The following is a 21,745-nucleotide window of genomic DNA, read 5'->3' on the forward strand; positions in this document are numbered from 1 at the left end:
CTGTTCAAGGTGGCACTCTACATCCTTACGTAGCAGCCATAGTCAGGAAGCTGAAGGATCTGCTAAAAGTACACCTTCGCAAACGAATGGAAGAGAGTCCCGAAATGATGCTAGCGTGCCTTTGCGATCCAAGAATTAAGGGAAAGCTAGCTTTGAAATTTAATGTTCTCAGTAGCTACCGGGAGCAATTGGTCAACAAGGTGCGTGACTGGCAGCGTAAAATGGGAATGCTGTCCAAGGAGGGAGAGGTGCAGGAGGAGGAAGAGATGATGTGGTCTGCTACTCCTAGCAGCAGCATCAGCAGCAGTGCCACAAGCAGCACAACACAGCTGAGTGGAGCAGCTGCGTTTTGGGAAGAGGCACTTGGGAGTATAGTTGGACCATCTGACAGAGCTAGCAGCAGAAAGCAGAGTAGTGCTGCTGAAATGGTCAAACTTTACCTCTGTGAAGTTCCTTCTGCGCCTAATGTTGATCCTCTTAGCTACTGGGATGAAAAGAAGAGTGTGTGGCCTGCACTCTCATGGGTTGCGCAGCAGCTACTATCATGTCCGCCAACCACTGTTCAAAGTGAGCGCGTGTTTTCTATGACTGGAAACATACTGAGTCCACAGCGCTCACGCATGGCACCTCATATGATGGAGCAGATTGCCCTTCTTAAATTCAATCTGCCCAAGTTGGGTTACCCAGCTCTTAGCTTGGAAAGTTAATTTTTTTTCTCTGTAATGTTTAAGGTAGTTTCTCCCCCTGGTTGCACTTGCTGCGGTGTGGCAATGCCTGCTACCTCCGCCGGTGTAGCCAATTTACGCTAGGGCCTAGTGTCTGAGTTCTGGAAGTCCGCTCCCAAACGCCAAGGACTGACAGTCTTCGGATGCTTTGCCCTGGGGTGAAACAGGTGAGCGGGTCGTCAATTGCCCACTCATTCACCTTTTTCCGTTTCCAACGCTGCTGCTGGTGGTGGTGCCAGTATCTTTTGCCAGTTCGCTTCCTGGCTGAAATCATGCCTGAAATGTCCCTAATGGAGAGGGTAGTTTCTCCCCCTGGTTGCACTTGCTGCGGTGTGGCAATGCCTGCTACCTCCGCTGGTGTAGCCAATTTACGCTAGGGCCTAGTGTCTGAGTTCTGGAAGTCTGCTCCCAAACGCCAAGGACTGACAGTGTTTGGATGCTTTGCCCTGGGGTGAAACAGGTGAGCGGGTCGTCAATTGCCCACTCATTCACCTTTTCCAATGCTGCTGCTGCTGCTGCTGCTGCTGGTGGTGCCAGCGTCTCTTCAATGCCAGTTCGCTTCCTGGTTAGTGTCATGCCTCAAATGTCCCTAATGGTAAGGGCAGTTTCTCCCCCCTGGCTGCGTCTGTTTGCGGTGTGGCAACGCCTGCTACCTCCGCCGGTGTAGCCAGCTTACGCTAGGGCCTTGTGTCTGAGTTCTGGAAGTCCGCTCCCAAACGCCAAGGACTGACAGTGTTTGGATGCTTTGCCCTGGGGTGAAACAGGTGAGCGGGTCGTCAATTGCCCACTCATTCGCCTTTTCCAATGCTGCTGCTGCTGCTGCTGCTGGTGGTGCCAGCGTCTCTTCAATGCCAGTTCGCTTCTTGGCTAGTGTCATGCCTCAAATGTCCCTAATGGTAAGGGCAGTTTCTCCCCCCTGGTTGCACTTGCTGCGGTGTGGCAACGCCTGCTACCTCCGCCAATGTAGCCAGCTTACGCTAGGGCCTTGTGTCTGAGCTCTGGAAGTCTGCTGCCAAACATCTAAGACTGACAGTGTTTGGGTGCTTTGCCCTGGGGTGAAACAGGTGAGTGGGTCGCCAATTGCCCACTCATTAGTCTTTCCCAATTCTGCTGCTGCTGCTGGTGGTGTCAGCGTCTCTTCAATGCCAGTTTGCTTCCTGGCTAGTGTCATGCCTCAAATGTCCCTAATGGTAAGGGCAGTTTCTCCCCCCTGGTTGCACTTGCTGCGGTGTGGCAACGCCTGCTACCTCCGCCAATGTAGCCAGCTTACGCTAGGGCCTTGTGTCTGAGCTCTGGAAGTCTGCTGCCAAACATCTAAGACTGACAGTGTTTGGGTGCTTTGCCCTGGGGTGAAACAGGTGAGTGGGTCGCCAATTGCGCACTCATTAGTCTTTCCCAATTCTGCTGCTGCTGCTGGTGGTGTCAGCGTCTCTTCAATGCCAGTTTGCTTCCTGGCTAGTGTCATGCCGCAAATGTCCCTAATGGTAAGGGCAGTTTCTCCCCTCTGGTTGCACTTGCTGCGGTGTGGCAACGCCTGCTACCTCCGCCAATGTAGCCAGCTTACGCTAGGACCTTGTGTCTGAGCTCTGGAAGTCCGCTGCCAAATGTCTAGGACTGACACTGTTTGGGTGCTTTGCTCTGGTGTGAAACAGGTGAGTGGGTCGCCAATTGCCCACTCATTCACCTTTTCCATTTCCTTTTCATTATTTTCCTTCTGATACACAACCAACCAACCAAACATAACACACACAATAACACAAATAACACAGTGACATAACACATAACACACAACACATATAACACACAGTGACAACACACATAACACATACACGTACAATGCACAAATCACAAGGACCTTTCCTCGTGTTATTTGTCCTGGCCTTCACTTCTACACTCACTAGCATTAACGCTATAACTCACACTTCATACTATAACATTTTTCCATCCACATACCTGCCAACAGACCCAACTTTTTCAGGGACAGTCCTGCTTTTTTCCAGTCCTGTCCCATCTAATTTAGCTATCTAGGTATGCAAATACACATTGGTAGTTATAGCTCGGTAGGTAGCACTAGTATAAACATTAAATAAATATAATAAAGTACTAAATAATAAATCTAACTTTAAAATACATTTAAATAAACACCTAATTTTTTTTTAAAAACCCATTAAAATTAAAATTACATTATTATTTAGACATAATACATCTTTAACCAAACCAGTGCACTGCTCCTAATCTTAAACATAACCGTACATTAACCCTAAGCTATTTTTTAGTTCTTGTCCAACATTTTTCCATCCGCATACCTGCCAACACACCCAAGATTTTGGTGGACAGTCCTGCTTTTTTCCAGTCCTGTCCAGTAAAAGTTGGGTTGTTGCAAAGTATGCCATTGTGAATAGGTAGCAAATGTTAGCCATGTATTACAAGTGGTCCAAAATCAATTTAAAAATGTAAAATAATCCCTATTCTTTTATTAAACATCTATGGATGTGTGATTGTGTATGATAAACGGAGGAGGCATTTGTCTCTAGGTCATTTTGTGTACAGTACACCTCAGTACGTGTGTGCAACTCTATTGGTCGTTTCGGCAGGGGGCTGGCCTGCCATCAACGAATGAAGTGCGTTCTGCAATTCACTCGTTGATGCCAGACCAGCCCCCTGCCGAAACGACCAATAGAGTTGCACACACGTTCCTTCACGGCAGCTGCTGCTGCTCCGATGTGTTGTTAACCCCGTATTAACCCCTGCTAGGCAACCGGGAAGGAAACGAAGATTAAACGAGCACGAAGAATGTCCGCGAATATTCGCCCGAAGAGAAGACAGGAACGGGGCGAATATTCGCGGAATACGAAGGTTTTTTTTCCCCCGAAGACGAGCACGAAGACGAACACGAAGAGCCCCCTGGTGCCCAAGTCTAGTATTTACTCTTCTTTCTTTTCTACTGTTTCCCTATCATTTACACTTGCAGTTTTCATCCCATTATTAACCAAATTATGTATTTTTCTATTTCTCCTTTTACCTTCATTTCTTCAAACACAACTTGGAACATAGTAACAGCCAGGGCCATATAATGATTCCCTGGCAGTTTTGCCCTCAGATCTTTCAGTAACCTAGACAGGAACAAGGGATGGATCTATAAATCATAAGTATAAAGCAAGAAACCTGTTTAATAACTTACAGAATGCAATAGCACAATCAGTCAAAAAAAATAATAATGAAAAGGTTTTTTTTTACATAGTAGCAGAAAGAATGGAGATGTTACGATGCTTGGTCGAGGTCTGGACCTTTGGTCAAAGACCATTATTCCCCTATGGTTGAGCTTCTAGGTAACGTCTCTTGGAGAAATCAAACCTTATGACAAACCTATATCATGGTTGAAAATAACAGGAATATAACAGGCCATGAGGTTGGGTCAGGTGGACCACAATGCCTGCCAAAGACATTCATGACCTTGACTAATGATGCTATACGTAGGTGGAATTCTCTGCCTCATGCAAAACCATGAGCCATGCTAAACATCAGTATTCTGTCTTTTTGTTACAGACTTGGCCTTTTGGCTTAAAGTTTGTGTGTATGGGGGGTTATACTGTGAGCAAGAGCTACATCATGGCGGTTTTTGATTTTCCACCACGATTGCACTGGATTTTGTTTTGCATTTGTGCTCATTATTTTGTATAGAGTCTGCACTTTTTGGGAACAATAGGCACCATATTAATATATTTTCATGAATAACATTTAAAAAAAAATAGATTTAAAAAAACCCAAAAACATTTGTTAACATGCCATAATTTGGAAACCCTATATTTATATATAATGTTCATTTATATAAAATCTTCTCTTTTTTAGGTTTAAACCCTAAACCTAACCATATCTCACTAATTATCAACTAACCCCACCACACTAACTACAAAATATAAACTTTTTTTAAAAATTAACCCCTTAGCTTAGCATCAGGTTAAAAAAAATAAAATCTAAAAAAAAACTTTTTAAGTATATCACATATTAAACAGATACTATACTGGATGTTATGCACTGCATATGTTTAAAAAAAGCTATTGGAGAATAAATTGTGCATATAAACATCCCCCCCTAATAACTCATTAACCTAGAAATATGGACTTCTAAGTCATTTCATCTACAGAAACATGTATTAATATAAGACATAGAACACAATTTAAACAATGAACATGCAATACACCTGAAATTGTTTCCTGATCAAAAGGTCCTCATTTAAGGGTCCAATCTGACTTTATTAAAAAGCAATTGTGAGGCATAAAAAGATGTCATCACTAACCAGACTACAAAGTATCCCAGGCACTGAAGTGAAAACTTCTAGGTACAAGAAAACTCTTGTATCAATATTGAAGAGGGTTAATTGAAGAGGGTTAATCTACATACTTATATTGTAGATTTTGCAGTTTTTCCACAATTCTTTGCATACTCTGAAAACATTAGAAGTCATATCCATTCATCATTGTGGTCAAAACTATATGGGACATAGCAAACCACTGGGTTTTTGTTAAGCGCTCGAATTTTGTGGAAAAATGTGTTTTTCATATTGTTTTGTACCTTTGCCCTGTATACTATATTTGTGTGCATTCTGACATTTTTTCTTAGTAACCCTTTGCTAAGTCCTTGGCTGATTTAGGGTGTTTCATTATTTACCACTGTAAGTACCTACAAGTAGACTTGTGCATTCGTATTCAGGCAAACATGAAAACGAACACGAAGGGTGCGTTTTAATTGTCCAGCCCGAAGACCGAAGAAACGAACATGGCGGCGGCAAAACATATACAAAGACACACAACCAAAGCCGCGTTAACCCCGTATTAACCCCTTCTACAAAAAAACAAAGAAAAATACGAACACAAAGAATGTGCACGAATATTCGCCCGAACCGAACTACAAGGCCTATGGGACAAAAGACTAAAGTTTCTTTTTTTATTAAATCAAATAAATTGTATAATGTCCATTAAGGATCTCCTATTACCGGTATTTATGATTGTGTTATCTGTATGTTTATTTCCACAAAAATATCCAATTAAATATAGATTTACAAAAAACAAAAAAGAGCTCCATAATAAGGTGACAAAAGGGAAGTACAAGACATAAAGTATTATGAATTGTGTCCATGCAACCAATACTTGTTATCAAGTCCTCCAGTTACGGTAATTGGCAGGTAGACGTTCTGCATGTGTCCCTCAGTTGGTTGCTCAGGGGTCCTGTTGCCTGTGTAATCCTTGTATTTGTGCCTGATCTGTTGCTTGGCCTACTGACTTTGATTTTTCTTATTTGTTCCTGATTTCCCCTTCAGTTTGGCATTTACAACTGTTGTAATAGTCTGGTTTAATTTTTTGGTATGACTCAGGATCCAAATATTGGCTTCGTCCTGAATCTGAGTTCAATAGTCCAAGCAAACTGGTTACAATACCCAAAAAAAATAAACTGGAGACTGTATTTTGCCTGTTTTAAATAAATACTCAATGTTCTACTTACCAATTATGAGTTTCCTAAAAATAGGCCCAGTCGTAAATGGATCCTTTAAGTTAATTGAAAGGTAAATGTTTTAAAGAGGTTAGCATCATATTGCTCAATCTGCTAGCACAAAGGGAGCTACAAATTGCACAGATTTATATAATATTGCTAATACTAATAATAAAACTGTATGGTCACCAATAATACAACTCTATATTTGCATGTATGAGTATCATAATCATGGATATTGCACCATTGTAATTTACATGCTCCTTTTCAAACTTCTAGGTGTACTTCAGAGTCGGGCCCTCCTTACCTGTTGTTTCTGTAAGTCAAATTGTTATCATATATAATATTTGTTATGTCCTGTCTGCCCATTGTACAGCGCTTCGGAATTTGATGGCGCTATATAAAACAATAAATACTAATAATAATATTCTCTTTGTACAGTCATTGTAGTTAGTCATCTAAGACTGCTGTCCAGGGTACTAACATGGCACCAGAACAGTGGCGCTTGTAAACGATATTTGTGGGACCCACATTCCTATTTCCAGTCACAAAGAAATGTCAAAGTGTGTCATCCCAATGCACCCTACCTCTCTACTAGAGAGCTCTCTACTGTGCGTTGTATCTCTAACGCTAGTAGATCATGTAGACCAGGGGCGTCCAACGTGCGGCCCGCGGACTTCGAGGTGTCACAACGCCCTCCTGAATTTGTAGTGACTTCAGAGGACAAAACTTTCTTGGCCCAGAAATCAGTGAGAGGAAAAGTTAAGGTTTTGTGTTATTTACTCTGTTTCAATCTCCATATTTTATTAAAAAGGATCAGTGGCAGTCAATTGTGGCTTCAGGGGTCCTGCGTATGATGACTTTTTTTAGTGTACTGATTACTCCCAGTCCCATCACAAAAGATTCGATCTTGTATTATCTGCCGCGCACTGCTGTCATCTTTATCCAGTATTGCAATGAACATTTAACCTTGTGTTTAGAAATCATAATTTTAAAATTAGATACACTGTACCTTGGTGTAAAATAAGTAATTAAACCTTTACATTAACAAAGGTAATCTATATATAGTCTAATTCTCCATATTTACTCCCGTTTCTGTAGCTTACAACTGTAGCAGAGCAGTCCAGAATCCAACAGTTGGAGGAGGAACTGAGCCTTCGTCGCAATGAAATTGAGGACCTCCAACACTGCTTGTTGAACTCAAGCCAGACAGATATACCCGAGCATAGTCTTGAACTGCAGACAGAGGCATTGCGTCTCCGGGATCAGCTCTTATCTGCCAGCAAGGAGCACCAAAAGGAAAGCAGTCAACAAAAGGACACGTATGAGAAAAATATGAAAAAATACCAACAAGAAATTGAAAAGCTCAATGGGCTGAATGAGAAACATGTCCAGGAGATTGCAGATTTAAGGAAGAAACTAGAGCTAGCCACAAGGGAGAATATGCGTATGATGGACAGCTGGAAATCCAAACTGGACAGCATTGTTTCTGATCACCAGAAATCTTTACATGACTTGAAAGGGTCCCTGGTTACAAGCCCTGACACTCAATACAAAGAGGTAGTAGATCTTAAAGCCAACATGGAGAGTCTTAAAATGGAACATCAGCTGGAACTTGAGAACTTAAAAGCCAAGAACGAGATTGAAATAGCAGTTCATATTAACGAGAAAGAGATCCTTAAATCCAAGATACAAGAAATTAAGGACGAAATAGAAGAAGGCAATAACAACTGGAAAACACAGCTGGAATCAAAAACCAATCAACATCTTAAAGAACTTCAAGACATTAAGGACAAATACAGAGCAACAGAACAGCGAGTATGTGAACTGGAAAAGATAAACATCGAATACAACGACCAGACGCAAGCCATAGCCTTCATGAAAGAACAGATCTCCATAGCTGAAAATAAAATTGTGGATTATGATTCCCTCCAGAAAGCAGACCTTCGAAACAAACAAGAAATCCAAAGATTGCAGGATAACATATTGCTTCTGGAAAACAAACTACAGTCCATGGAGCAACTTCTCTCTTCACAAAATGCAAATGTATGATCTGTTATTAGTAATCTACCTTTTTGTCTAGATATCATAACCAAAAATCCAGCTGTAGTGGCACGGTATAAATGGAAGAAGCACATCAGAATCTGGTTATTCAAGGAACATACATGCTTAACGCCTTCATATTTGATATCTGATTAATTGTAGCTACCATATTTTTATATGAAGCTGCTTTATTTTGGGCACATATCCTAGAAGGACAGTGATTTGGCAGTGCTCCTAAAACATGACATGCAGTCGTTTTTAACTGTGTGGTTAGACCATTGGGACAGGCATAACTTATTTCCCCTCTTAATAGCTTTATGCAAACATAACAAAAACCTAGCTACTGGTCTTATTTCTTCATTTTGTAAAAAGGTCCATTGCCCATTTTTTCCACTGAGTGTCTCTTATAGAAAATTATGGGGTAATTGCAGTCAACCCACAAGCTCTTCAAGGCATGCTTTGGTAGACTTGTATTCTTTTATATATCCTCGGTTTTGTCAAATGCTCTGTTGACCTTAAAAAATATCCTGGATGGCTTCAGAATTTTGCAGTAGTTATAGAATACTTTTATTTTAATAAATGCAAAAAACTGCCCTAAAGTTTCTTTTTCTTAAACTTATAGTTTACAGTTTAGCTATACACCGATCAGCCATAACATTATGACTACCTGCCTAATATCTTGCAAGTCCCCATTTTACTCCCAAAACAGCCCTGACCTGTCGAGGATTCTGCTAGACCTCTGAAGGTGTGCTGTGGTTTCTGGCACCAAGGCGTTAGCAGTAGATCCTTTAAGTCCTGTAAATTGTGAGATTGGGCCTCCATGGATGCATTCTGGTGCCATGTGTTCTCCAGGTATGCAACTTGCACCCAGCCATCCACATGAAGTAAAAGAAAACGTGATTCATTAGACCAGGCCACCTTCTTCTATTTCTCCGCGATCCAGTTCTTATGTTTACTTGCCCATTGTAGGCACGTTTGACAGCGGACAGGGGTCAGCATGGGCACCCTGACTTGTCTGCGGCTTTGCAGCCCCATACGCAACAAACTGCAATGCACTGTGCGTTCTGAGACCTTTCTATCAGAACCAGCATTAACTTTTTCAGCAACCTGAGCTACAGTAGTTCGTCTGTTTGATTTGACCACACGGGCCAGACTTCGACCCCCATGTGCTGTCGCCGGTCGACTGCTTTTCCTTCCTTGGAGCACTTCGATAGGTACTGACCACTGCAGACTGGGAGCACCCCACATAAGCTGCAGTTTTGGAGATGCTCTGACCCAGTCATCTAGCCATCACAATTTGGCCCTCAGATCCTTATGCTTGCCCATTATTCCAGCTTTCAACTTTGAGGATGAAATATATCCCAACAGCTGACAGGTGCCATGATAACAAGATTATCAGTGTTATTCACCATACCTGTCAGTGGTCATAATGTTATGGCTGATCGGTGTATATTAAAAACCAACCCTGTGGGTACGATATTGAAGTGGCGAACTGGTTTTCAGGATTATTAATCCCTATTAATTTACTTCTACCTCTTTGTAATTTTACTGTTCCTCTTTGGGGAGGGCTGATTTGGTTGCACAAATAACAGGGCAGCAAAGCTGGTCCTGGTACCTTTTGTGGCAGATCAAATATTTCCTGAGATCAAATGGTCCCTAACTTGTAAGATGGTCCTGTATCATTATGTTAAGTAAAAAAAAAACTCTTCAAAAATTAAATACATTAAATGATGTATTAAATTAAATTAAAGAGGCAGTCACCTTTTGATCCTTCACTTACTTCAATGTCATAAATGTTTTTTATTAATCAATTTAAAAAGAGTTATTCATAAAACTACTTAATGCTTTTCTTTAGTATAGGCCATTATATTTCATGACATCAATCAGCTTAAAGGAAAATTGTTTTAATCCGCAGATAAGTGTTTCTTTAGGCAGTCCAATGTCCCCGCATTTCTCCAGGATCAGCATTATCCGTAGCACTCTGCATTGTCTTATGAAACAGAAGTGTATAAATAATTCTTAATGTGTCCTTGGAGATGAAGAAAAGAAATTTGACTACTCATATTATGTTATTTTGCATTCAGATCTGCAAGTTAAGCTCAGTAAGCGAGACAAAGAGGTGTCATCTATGTCTTCCCACATTGAAGCACTAAGGGCTCAAATAACTGGTAATTATATGATTTAAATATTTCATTATTTTTTAGCTTTTTTTATGACCTATTCTTTATACATCTTCTACATCCTACTACCTTATGCAGACTATCATGCGTTACTTGTCTTTCTTTTCCTTGCCTGTGCTCACTTTATGCTTCTTGGCCCCCTCTTTTTCAGCAACTAAGTTTTACTTAATTAATCTGTTTTACGTTGTGTCCATTCACTTAATTCTCTTGCTTCCTTGTCACTGTACCAATGCTTCTTCAGAACTTTTTTCATTCCCCATATCAATCTCCACTGACCTCTGTCCTTTATCTTTTATTCTCATTTTCCTTAATTGAACTTAATTGAATGACATTCATGTTGTTTGTTGTGATCCACAGCTCTTGAAAACAAATGCAAATCAGGAGACAAAAAGGTGGATTCTTTAGTTAAGGACAATAAAAAAACTTGAAGCTGAGCTAGAAGCCTTCTCTAGAAAATCCCATGACACATCAGGGCAGTTTGTCTTAATCAGCCAGGATTTACTCAAGAAGGAGAAGTGAGTAAAGCCTGTATGCTCAAATGATTTGTAACATACTTAGGCACCTTGTATGTATGCAGCATGGTTAACATAATGTATAATGTATATTCTACATATAATGTATATTATATATATATATATATATAATACCCTTTTTTTTTTATAAACTCGGTTCTGGTTCATGATAGCTAATTTTATGAATAAAATGGGACGTTCAAAAATATACTTAAGTTTGGCCAGATTACTCATTCTTACAATTAAAGAAGTGTTCATTTAAAATGTATATCATTATTATAATTACAAGTTCTGCAGTTATTTGAGTTGAGTTTTATATCAGATATTTTCATAAATAGCCCTTGATTTAATAGACTGATTTCTTGATTTGGCCACATTTGCCTTTGTTTTTGTGCTGATCATGTTGGGGTATTTCAGGAATTTAAATGAATTGAGAGCTCTTCTGTTGGAAGCCAATAGACGCTCACCAGCACCAGAAAAAGACTTAAGCCGAGAGGTTCATAAAGCAGACTGGAGATCAAAAGAACAGAAACTAAAAGAAGAAATCAAAATATTAAGAGAAAAGCTTATGATTTTGGTGAGTGTGTTGCATGCCCAGCCCATACGAGCACTGACATAAATACATCGATTGTATGCCCACCATTGTTGTGCATTGTATAATGATTTAAGTATCAGCTGCAAAATATTTTTATTGTAGATGTTTTTATTTCTGACTCAAAAAGTATGTGGATTTTTTAGAGTTTACATATCATTCCTTCCATGCTTCAGGACAAAGAAAAGTCTGTATCAGATCAGAGGCGTTACTCGTTAATAGATCCTTCGACTGAGTCAGAAGTCCTGCGGTTACAGCATCGTTTGGTAAGCACTGAAGATGCCCTCCGTGTTGCGCTGGATCAGGGCCATCAAATGGAGAAACTAATGGAGGCCATGAGAAACAACACAGAGAAATGTCAGGTAAATTCATTACTCAAATACAATATTCATATTTTAGAACAGAACATCAAAACATGCATTGTAGTCATTTACTCTTTAAATTACACAAGCACATTACTTGTATAAAAGTAACATTGTGAAGTTGTGTATGTTTTTCATATGGCTAGTTAAAGCAAGCTTCATATTTGTTTGCTATTTTGAGTACTAAATCATTAGAGTTATGATATAGGCATGATAATCTGCCATTAAACATTGGAACCAACTTTGGCTTCTCGCCCAGAAGTTAAAATTATTATGATGATGTCAACACTCATATTGGCCAGGTTACTCAGGAACGGATTGAGGAACGCTTTACTCCAGCCCGCACATGCTAGAGAAGGTCTATTTAATATCCTCTATATCAGATTGTAGTGAACTCTTGTCAGGCTGGTGATCCTGGGAAAGCAGACTGTAACTTGTAAAATGCAAGCTGGATTCTCAGTTTATAGGAATGGTGTGAAGAGAAAAAAATAACTAAGTATAGCGTCCCTTAAAGCTGTTACAATTTATATTTAGTTTCATTTTCAGTGTATTTATGTTCTTTTTCAATTTTTGTATAGGATATTTTATCATAAATAACTGATGCTTAATGTCTTTTCTGTGCACAATGTGCGCTTGGCATTAATACAAACAGTGATCCGCAGCTGTGATATATTTGCTTGATGCGGCTAATATTACCATTATCTGAGGAATTTTTTCATCATGACTTTCAGTTTAGAATTGTTTGATCAATACACCTTAATGGATTTTGTGGCTTAGCAAATGAAAATTGCATCATTGTACCTCCTTTCCCACTTAGCTAACCATACTTCTTTTTCATCAGTGATCTTGGTAGCATATAGTGGAAATACAAAAACAAAGTAGTCATTGTTTGGTTACATAGCATATGGGGCATTGTTAGTAGCACTTTGTGGTGCAGTTTCCACTTTTTGTGTGTTATAAAGGAAAATGTAACAAAAAACAAAGATAACTCCCGCTCACCATTTAGATGTTTTGCAGAGACGCTTCAAATTGCAGGGAGCACGGGATAGAAGGCCGAGCCATATCCTCGGTTAATCCAAATGACAGTTTAGATAGAAGATCCAGCTCCACAAATAAGGGTTAAAAATTCAAAATTTAATTAGACCAGTTAAAACATGATAGACAAAAAAAGAGAGATGTGCTCAAGTGATTGAGAAAAAATACGCCAACGCGTTTCAAACCTTACGGTTCTTAATCATGGCTTAAAAGCCCTTATTTGTGGAGCTGGATCTTCTATCTAAACTGTCATGTGTTATAAAGGACCATCCTTCTGCAACTATATCTCTAGATTGTAAGATCGTTTGAGCAGGGTCCTCCTCACCTGTTGTTTCTGTAAGTCAAATTGTTGTGTTATATACTACTTGTTATGTCCTGTCTACCCACTGTACAGTGCTACGGAATATGATGGCGCTATAAAAAGGAGAAAAAAGGGAGAAAAAAATATATTTTTTATTACTTCTTTTTTTGGCAGGTAACTGGAATCTCTGAATCGGCCAATGGGATCCATCAGCAGGAAAAAACATATACACAGGAGGTGAGAACTAAAGTTACCTTTCAATATGCACATTTATTTTATTTGGTTATTTAGAATAAATAAATCTAAAAATAAAAAGGTTTTAATAATTGCAGAAGATCTATTATAATCTGGTTTTAGAGGTTAGGTTAGGAAAAATGCGTACTAATCTTTTTCAAGATGACCGTGAAAAATAAGCACACATCTTTTGTAACATCAGTTGAGACTTAACTTATTTGTCTTGAAGTTTGCAATACATAAAAGACTTATAAAATTTGACATTAGATAAGATCCATTTGGCCCATCTAGTCTGCCCATTTTTCCTGATGTAAAGACTCAGACCTCAATCGGTCCTTAGTCTTTTTTTTAGATTCAGGATAGCGTTATGCCTGCCCCCTTCACTTTATAAGACTTTATACTACTTCTGCTAGGAAACGGTTCTATATATTTACCACCTCCCACCATAATTCCATTTACTTATGTATCATAGGCTGATACAAATACAAGGTTGTTATCATAATATTTATTTCTCCACATGAAAGGAGGTAATAAATACATTTCAATCTTGTCCATTTTGAGTCATAAATCAAATTTGATAACATTACTGGTTTGAAAATATACAGTATTTGGTAAAATGAACCAGGTTTGGTTATTTTATATATAATAATATATATATGAGCCACTTCTATTAGCCTGCAAACAGCAAAGCAATATGCAAAATGACTAAACTTGTAATCCCTGTTTTCTTAATTGCAGGAAAATCCTTGACACCAACAAAAAAATCTACATTGTAAACCAATGAACTTTTGGCAAATATAGACAGAAAATCTATGTTGTAGCTGCCTACCAGAAAGAATTTATAGAGTATTTTGGCTGGAAAGACAGGACAGTGTTGCTTATGTAATGTTAGATATTGGACAATCATGGAGTGTACATCTCACAACACAAAACTGAAATGAGGCATCATAAAAGGATCGTACAAGAGGCGATCGTTGTTTTCTCATATTCTAGAATTATTCCTGGGTTACTTTTGTTACGCTAGACCAAGTAACATGAACCATGCATTGTATAAACTGGACATGACCTTGAGTCAGACATCTTCAGATAACCATTCCCCACTTACTCTAACATTACACTACCTGTTGAGAAGATCTAAACTATTCTGGAAACCTGGAAGAAACACCAACCATGTCTTCTCTTTCCTCAATTGAACCAATAAAGTGCTTGTTCAGGAATGTAGTAAACAACAAAAAAAAGAAAAATACAACATTTAGACCCCATTAACTAATAGCAGGGGAATGCCTTCTCTTTGGTTGACTATGTATTAAGTGATCTTACTTCACTGAAACATCAAATGTTTTTTAGTAGTGTATTATACTATAAAGGCTATACTTTATCATGGAAAAAATATGTTCTGTAAGTGGATTCCTAGTCTTTAATGGCAGCAGTGGCACCTACTTTTTATTATTTGGTTGTAAATTACTAATTTTCTTGCTATTATGTTAATTCTTCAATCTATAAACTACCACTTTTCAGTACTTTCGAAAAGTGTATTCTTAATGTAATAATCACATATGGTCAGCTAACTCTGATGCCTGATTTCTCATTGTGTTCTAACATATTTCTTTGTATCCACTGTAAATTTCCAAATAATTCCTGGACAATTTTGTTGCCCGTTCATTTCTACTTCTTTTCTCATACTTAAGGATACTTAAGAATTTTTTTTATGTTAAATAAGGAGCTTGTGGCTAAGGATATTTAATGATAAGATTTAAACTATAGGTTTTGAAACATCAAAATATAAATCTGGGCGTATATTGTTGTTTTTAGTGTATGAGATTATTTATCATATTTATCATAAATCACGTTTTAGATTTGTTTTGTGTGTTTCAACCCTGAACTGGATTCCTTCAAAAGGTGAGAAACATTGAATAAAATCAGTTATTTAAAAAGCATTATTTTAATCAAAAAGGAAAAAAGAACTCCATTACTGGAGGAAGCAGCATATATAAAGCTACAACTCATTTTTTGTTAAGGTTGATAGATGCATGAAAAAAAACTACGGGCATGGAAAAAATGTGGAATAGAAGAACAAGCTGGTTCTCATACAGTATAAATGATACCTACAATAATATCTTTCTATAGTAATTAATCTAATTAATCTGATTCAGTATGGCCCTAAATATAGCAGTAGTCCCTATATCCCCCTTAGCTCCTAGCAGCAATTTACCTTGTTTGCTATTAAAGAGCTCTATGTTAAGTGCGCTAAACCTAGACGGAGCTTCCATTAACCAGATGAAAGGTGCTGTGAACATCTGTAAAAGAACCTGGCACTGAATTGTTTTGTGTTACTTGCCATTACTTATAATGCTGTACATTTTGTTCAGATGTTACAATGACCCAAATTTAAGGCATGTTAAGAGTTTTGTTTTTTTTAAGATATGCACTGTAAAAACTATGGGCAAATTGGTATTTCCACATTGCTAACCTTTCTAGGTCACATCTTTAATAATGCTAACTGCTTGCATGCCCGTGAGTAGGGTATGCATGCACCTGCAATGCATTCTTAATGTTGGTGTTCTTATTCCCTACTTACAGGTGTACAAAGTTTATATTAAAGTATCATTGAGTTCACAATTTGCTAGCAATTTTGTGCTCACAATGTATAGATTGTATAAATTGATATATGCAAATTACATCTGTATGTGTCAATCACTTTGTAATTTTCAAGGTGTGATCTCAGTTACCAATCTTATGCTTTACCATGTTCAGGGGGTTTCACCAAAGTGTTTTTTGTTGGTATGCCAGTCTCATGGAATATTAATTATCTGAAAAGGCAAACACTTTGTATTAACTGACTGTAAGAGAGTCATGTCCATGTAATATTTACTTTCAACGGGGGCTTGACGGATTATCTAAAAAGTGACAAAATCAAATAAAGAGATGTTATTGTATAACACAAATTAAGTATACTGCATTATCCATACCCATATAATTAAATTTTTTTTTTTTTAAACTTCTCTGCTTGTTTTAATTCGAAATGTGTTAGTCCCTTTGTGTTTACAAGATGAAAATCCAGAACCAATGGGTAAACATTGAGAGTATATGAATTTTCCTGTTTAGTTGTTGGTACAAGGAAAGTTAAATATATATTTTAAAAGAACATCAACAATGGTTCTGCCCTTCTAAAACCTCTATTCAATCCTAAATTAAAGCAAAATAATAATAATAAAAAAAAATCCATTATACATTTGGGACCTCTCCATGTTTGACATCGAGCCTCTGAGTGAAGAACTGTTATCTTGGGCCTCCTGGTACCCCAGCCTCCTCTAAAGCCATTTAGAAGAGGGAGAGCTCTTGGCAGATTGTGAGCTGCCTTGCATTTCTTGTCAAAAAATGCGCATCAGTTTGTTTTATTAAATGTGGTTTATGCTGCTTTATGTGCAACTCACACTTAGTGAGAAATAAAAGATGATGCAGTATAATTAGACTGCTTCTATTTAGCATTTGAGGGGCATTTCATATGCATTAAAGTCCAAATGATGGCTGTAATGTCAGTTTGAATACTTACTGTTGGAATTACTATACAACTATATTGTTTTGATATTTACTATATACATTATAGTAATAATTTGAGTATTTTTTTTATACTGAGTGCTTTGATTCACTGCACGTAACAGACTCCTAGTGCCTATTATACATGAATAACCCCACTATAATATATGTTTGTAGTATACATGTACTAGCTAGAAACAGATACATTCCCATAAAGCTGATAATACCAATATGTATTAACCTGCTTTATTTTCTATCCAAAATGCAGTTTTCACAACATAATCTGTTTACATACATTGACAAAACATCAGATTTTAATGATTATTGATTAAAAGTTATATTTTATGATACTTTTCTCGTCTTCTCTTTTTGTTTATGGTATTTGGTCTCAAGGCTTACCCCATTATTTATTTATAACTTAGGCACCTCTCTGTCTGGATGGCAGACATCTGATGCTAAAATGCTCCTTTGCTTAATCTGTTAAAAGGAGAATAATGTTTTACATGCCTAAAACCAAAGACTGACATGATGCTACATTCTATTACTTGGGGTAAATTTAAATGCGGTAACTAAATAAAAGTCCTATGCACTGTAGTATAAGAAATTTAGGTTAAATATGTGTAATATTAGGAAATAAAATCTAAACAATGGTTAATTAATCTGATTTATTATATTGGTCAGAACAGTCTTTGATATTGTATAGATAATGAACTGCTATTATGATTCGTGGCTGTGGATATGTAGAATGCTACCTATAGATATAGAAAATAGAAATATTTTGTGTTTGAATAGTTTATTCTAGATATTAAATTACGAATCTACAATTTGGTTTGAGGTTTTGCCTATGTTCTACAACAAAATATTGACAACCCCCCAAAATCCAACAACTGAAGCAGGGCAGTAACTTCCATGGGGCAAGAAGGTCAGTTGCCCTTCGTGCTGAAAAGTGAGTGATGTCGGCAGCAATTCCCAGCATCCCCCTCCGCTTCCTTAAGTTCATGTAATGTCAGCATGGGATGGGCCCTCCGATTCTGCTCCAGGTGCCATAGGCACTGAAGGAATGCATATATTTTTATAATTCTGCACATCACTCCTCATCACATGATATCATGTGATAATTCAGATCCCAAACCCTTTAACGATATCACCAATGAGCGGTTAATAATTAACAGGAGAAGTACATCCAAAGAAGATCTATTTCAGGATTTCTGTGATTCCATATTAAACTTAGAAGTAACTAAACAAAGCAGCACATAATTAAAACATTCCTTACTACACTGTTTCGTTTATAGATGTAACCGTTAAAATAATATGTTGCACAAAAGTTGTCAATACAGATATATAAAGGATTGCAGTGTGATATATGTTTATCATCAATATATTTATATATATATATACACACACATATATATATACATATTATATACATATACACACACACATATATATATATTTACTCACAAAGTCCATTGCACACCATTCCAAATTTCCCAAGCCTGGTGCTAGTAACCAGCAGTTTCTATATAAAGCACTTTCAAAAGATGGTCAGCACTCCAGGTCTTTAAATTAACAATTTCTCTTTATTGAAAGTCAAGTCGACGTTTCAGTCATTGCTTGTCCTGAGGAAAGTCAGCAATGACTGAAACGTCAACTTGACTTTGAATAAAGAGAAATTGTTAATTTAAAGACCTTGAGTGCTGACCATCTTTTGAAAGTGCCATTATACCAATGGATAGGCAGATCCAGCAGCATGCTACAGCATTGAATTTCAACAGAAATGACACCACTTATTCAAATTGATCCCTCAAAATATGGAAATGATAGAAACAACAGCAGTAAAGGAGCACTGGGCAGGCCATGGCAGAAAGACATACCCAAGCACATGATATGGGACTGAATTTCCCCCAAAAAATGCTCTACAGCAAGGCTGACACTGAGTTTAGTCTCTACACTGTCTATATTGCAAGAAACTTTGGTGATCTAACCCTAACCTGTTTCTGGTTGCTACTCACAAGTTAAAAGTGTGTCAGCAAACGTATATGACTATGGTTGTGCATTTGCAAATGCAGATTAGCTAGACTGATAAAGTAAACAAGAAAAGCTGTTGGAAACAATTATAGCCATAACCAATAAGACTGTCCCAGGATTGTGTTGGCTACTTCTACCTTGTTCTGTACCCTCCTATACACAGTCTCTTCCCGCTTTTCGCTGAACAATATTCTGAGGTTTCTTGTTCATTTAGTTTGTTTGTTTGGGGTCCCTCCTCATTTTCAGAGATTTGTACGGATGCAACACCATGCAAAATGTGTTAAAAAAGAAGTCCATCTGAATCTGAACAGAAAAGTCTAGTGCATGTTGTATGTAGATAATTGAGCTGAAAGGGCTGCTACTCAACTGTAGCCCATGGTGAGAGTACAACAAGGTAAAGCTTCACAACTTCTTTTGGTTGCAGAGTAAACAGCAGGCCAGTGATAGTAAGAAGGACCTTAGAAGGCTGCAGTGCAAGTTACAGTCACTATTGGACCTTCAACATTGTGGGTAGGGGATGAGCTAGAGAAAACCAAAAGGACCTGAATAAGCGCTTTGAGGAGAAAACCGGTCAAATCACCTTTTGTGCCTAAATGAAGAATCTTGAGAAGGGAGAGACATGCAGCACCTTCTTTAGAAAACTCCACTTCAAACACAAGCCACTGACTCAGCTGCCAAATAGCTTAGTTGTAGTTAGGCAGAGAAAAGAAGGGGTTCAAAAAGGTAGTCACCGACACCAACATAAGCTGTACGCTGCCGCTAAATCCATCAGGAAGGGTAGTTATGGCAACCACATATATTTACCGCATTTGCTCGATTATAAGACGATCCCCCAAAATCTGAATATCAATTTAGGAAAAAAAAGAAAAAGCCTGACTATAAGACGACCCTATAGGAAAAAAGTTTTACTAGGAAATATTAACTCATGTAAACTATTTTTTCATATTTAAGAAAAGATATGATAAGATAACCTGCCCCCCCCCGTTATGCACACCTGCCACCAGGCTTGCCACTCTGCCCCCATAAATGCATTATACCCCCCTTTATGCCACTCTGCCTCCTTGATATGCCTTATACTCTCCTATATGCCACTCTGCCTCCAGAAATACCTTACACCCCCTATATGCCACTCTGCCTTCAGAAATGCCTTATAGCCCTATATGCCACTCTGGAAGCCAGGAGGATCCAGGTCTCCTGCAGCGTTGCTGCGGATCTGGATATTAGTCTCATAGCCAGACCTCTATTCGATTATAAGACTTTTTTATATGCAAAAATATAATGGACATTTTTCAAGGATATTTCAAGGATATCGGGAAAGCTTTAAGTGTAAAGGTCAACTTTACCAGGATTTTGCCATGTTTATGAGGAAACACTGCTTGAGGAAGTGAAACCCGACTTGTGGTCAACTAGCTCACCTAGTCCAATAAGCGCATTACACACACTACAGACACCTGCCATAAACACACACATACACTGCCTAAATGCTGCATTTACAAATACCTGCTATAAACACACATATCCACATACACTCACCAGCTTACACACACCTGGCCGTACACATACACCCCTTTCTCCCCATCTCTTACCTTTCTCATCCTTCATCCGGTTGTGGGAGCTGTTATGCTCACTAATCTTTACGCGCCGGCTATTGATGCAGAGCGCCAGGATAAGACGTCGTATCCCGGCGCTCGGCATTAATTGCGGCGCGTAGTGATTAGGGTGTACGGAAGCCGAGGTCTGAAGTGGACGACTTCGAGCTTTCTAATTTGGGGCCGGTTGCGGGGGGATTGTGATCTCCTAACCAGCACTGCTCATCGGGCGGCAGCTGAGCAGAGCAGAGCAGAGCAGAGCTGTTTGGGGTCTTGGGGAAATCGCAATGTTGCAGAGGCTTCGGCGCGGACGTGAAGACCGGCCTAGGTGAAGCGGTCTCTCCGCTCGCCACCTCCCCTGTCGAAACGCTACTGTTTTAGGGGCTACGTGGTGAATGAGTTTGCTGGCAACCATGCGATTCACCACGGAGCCCCCAGAACGCGGGGTCCTTGGGCAACTGACCAGTGAGCCCATAGTTTTTAGATTGTACTGTGTTATTTGGCACTGCAGCTGGGGGTGCAAGGAATAAACTTGGGGGGCATAGGCGTCGCTACTACGGGGGGAGGGGGGGCGTCAATTTTGGTATTTTTTCCACCTACTGTTACATTACCAAAGGCAATATATACGATGCCACTTCATTTTAAAGCAGAAATCTCATAGAAAATAAAACCCATTTTTCTATGAGTACAAAAACAAGTGCTGTATATAGTAATATGGATCACCGTCGATTATAAACGTGTTTTTATCACGTTTTAAACGTGTTTTTTTCTTTAGTAGGCACAACGTATTACAGTGACCGTTTAAAGTGGGGTCTTACTGACTAACCACTGAGTTATACAGAGGGTGGGAGGATTAAAGCGCCATCATGTTCCACAAAGCTGTTACCTTTTCAAATAATTGTTTTGGGGCCAACATAATGTGTTACATTCCTGGATAAAAGCTACACTTTATGCAAACGTATTCTAGGGTAAGTGCCCTTACTTACTAGACCCAGTAACCGGCTTATTGTTTGAATCAGTTTATTTTTAATTGCCTATATTATGACCATTTTTCTACCAACCAGTAAACCAATTACATGACATGTGTACTGTTCTACTCAAATATACAATCTAGCTCAGA

General features: G+C 38.6%; 1 pseudogene; it reads left to right on the forward strand.

The window, feature by feature from the left end:
• The window catches only part of LOC149300909 (CAP-Gly domain-containing linker protein 2-like), a 30,147-nt pseudogene extending 15,926 nt beyond the window's left edge, over positions 1-14,221 (forward strand).
• The last annotated feature ends 7,524 nt before the right edge of the window (positions 14,222-21,745 follow it).

This window comes from Sceloporus occidentalis, unplaced genomic scaffold, assembly GCF_023333645.1.
Source record: "Sceloporus occidentalis isolate IW3139 unplaced genomic scaffold, rSceOcc1.0.p SCAF_22, whole genome shotgun sequence".
NCBI classification, from domain to species: Eukaryota; Metazoa; Chordata; class Lepidosauria; order Squamata; family Phrynosomatidae; genus Sceloporus; species Sceloporus occidentalis.